General features: G+C 38.6%; 1 protein-coding gene and 1 long non-coding RNA gene across 6 annotated transcripts in view; one reads left to right on the top strand and one right to left on the bottom strand.

The window, feature by feature from the left end:
* Window positions 1–238, bottom strand: part of LOC144006461 (uncharacterized) — a 995-nt gene extending 757 nt beyond the window's left edge. Inside the window, exon 1 of the long non-coding RNA XR_013279835.1 lies at window positions 9–238. This is a non-coding gene — a long non-coding RNA (uncharacterized LOC144006461). The remainder of the gene's footprint in view (window positions 1–8) is intronic.
* usp25 (ubiquitin specific peptidase 25) overlaps window positions 1–2,500 on the top strand; it is a 267,458-nt gene that overhangs the window by 16,034 nt on the left and 248,924 nt on the right. The window lies entirely within an intron of this gene.

Raw genomic sequence — 2,500 nt, 5'->3', positions numbered from 1 at the left:
GACTACACCTCTTAGCTGGAGGCACTTCTATGTCAGGAGGTTCCGGTTGGGTCGATGTTTCAGTCGCGGGTCTCTCATCTTCGGGTCTGCATCTGGTCTCCTCCTCTGCAAGTTTGGCCAAAAGGAGCTCTCTCACTTCATCCTTCACCTCTGCTGAGAAGTAGCGATTCTTGTACCTTATTTTGTATAAAGAAAGATAGATCAATCATTGCGCTTTGTATACATTATTCCTTTTATGGCGACCATGTAAATAGGCAAATGCAGTTCAAAAAAACAATTTTAATTTTAAAATTGTTTTGTAAATAAAATAGTGTAACTAATTATTAAGGCTAAAAAATTCAATATTCAGAAATAGTTACTTGCCTTGGATCAAGAATGGTGGCTAGGCTGTACAGGGGCTCATGCTCAATGTTGCTGAATCTTCTCACAACAGCCTCCAGTAGTGTTGTTTTGGCTGTCGCCACACCACGGTCTGTCTCTGCTCGTCTCTCCAAAAGACGTTTGAGTGCAGTGACGGCTGGGATAACATCTGCTGCTGTAGCTCTTGATGAACTGATCTCCTTTGTAAGTTCTTCAAATGGTGCAAGGATGGTCAGCACATTTCCATTAGCTCCCACTGGTGTGCAGTGAGTGTAGCTGGTAACTCGTACTCGGCAGCATACACGCTAATTGCACGTCTCTGCTCCATCAGCGACTGCAACATGTAGACCGTGCTATTCCATCTAGTGGTAACGTCTTGTTGTAGACGCTTCCTCGGTTGACCTAACTGCGTCTGTATGTCGTACAGTCGAGAATAGGCAATCGATGAATGTTTAAAATGTCCGACGATTTTCCTTCCCGTTGCTACAATATCTGCGATGCTGCGCTGCGCCAGTTGTCCCTCGTTGACAACGAGTTGCAGCGTGTGTGAGAGGCAAGGCAAACTCTTCAAGTTTGAATCATCCAGTGCTTTGGCCATATTACGAGCATTGTCCCGAAGAATAACATGAACTCTTGCATGCTCGATTCCCCATTGAGATAACATTGCCTTAAATTCTGCCGCTAAGTTAGCAGCAGTGTGAGACCCCGACATTTCTTTGCAGTGTAGAAGCACTTTATGGCGTTCAAATTTTTTGTCTATCCACTGCGTAGTAAGACTCAACATCGACATTAAACTTACATCAGAAGTCCAGATATCTGTTGTAAAGCTGAGTGTCTTTGCATCGGCTCTAAGCAGGCTGTGAGCATGGCTCCAAACTTTTTTAAACAACTCCGGTAACGCAACTTCTGAAAAGTATTTTCGACTTGGCAAATCATATCGCGGGCTCAAGTGCTGCATCAGGTTTCTGAAGCCTCGGTCCTCCACGACCGAAAAAGGCTGGTCATCTAATGCCATGAACTCCATTATTTTTCTCGTGGTCGCTTTGCTCCTTTCGCTGCTCATAAGCGCCAACAGCGGTCCATGGTCTGGCTCCTTGCTCGCGCTAGCTTTAGCTAAGTTAGCCTTAGCTTGGTTGCTAACTTCAAACGCCGCATACTCAACAGTGTGGTGGGTCCTTAAATGACGAATGAGGTTTGTTGTATTGAATGCCTTGCGTGCAGTCCCACCACGACTTATTTCGACTTTGCACGAATTACAAATTGCGATCCTGGGCTCCTTTACTTTTATCGTGAAATACTGCCAAACTGTCGACATACTGTTGCTGCTGTTTGTATTGCAGCGCACACAAGTGCGCATTTGCACACGTGACCTTGTGAGCGGGCTTATGTCTCAGCAGAAGAGGGCAATGGTTGACTTTTTCGTACTTTTACGCGAGAGAGATGTGATCGGTAGACAAGATCGAATTTATTTTGAGGGATCGATCGATCACCGATCGCCCAAAATTACGAAAATTGAGGCCGATCGATCGGTGCACCCTTAATATATATATATATATATATATATATATATATGTATATATATATGTATATATATATGTATATATATATATATATGTATATATATATATGTATATATATATATATATGTATATATATATGTATGTATATATATATATATGTATATATATATGTATGTATATATATATATATATATATATATTATATATATATATATATATATATATATATTATATATATATATATATATATATATATGTATATATATATGTATGTATATATATATATATATGTATATATATATGTATATATATATATATATATATGTATATATATATGTATGTATATATATATATATATGTATATATATATGTATGTATATATATTAGGGGTGTCACGATTCGCCAACTCCACGATTCGATTTAAATTTCGATTTTGGGGTCACGATTCGATTTTTTTTTCGATTTTTTTTTTTTTTTTTTTTCGCTCCCCCACTTTATAACACAGAGGCATATGCTTCTGTAGGCTAAGGCTAGTCTATGATCATTGGTTCTATTCATTGTACAGTAAATCTTATTTCAAAAGATCGGCTACATATAGGTGATGCAATTTCCATATTATT

Source organism: Festucalex cinctus, chromosome 18 (assembly GCF_051991245.1).
Source record: "Festucalex cinctus isolate MCC-2025b chromosome 18, RoL_Fcin_1.0, whole genome shotgun sequence".
Taxonomy (NCBI): domain Eukaryota; kingdom Metazoa; phylum Chordata; class Actinopteri; order Syngnathiformes; family Syngnathidae; genus Festucalex; species Festucalex cinctus.
This window is presented reverse-complemented; position numbering and strand designations above follow the sequence as displayed.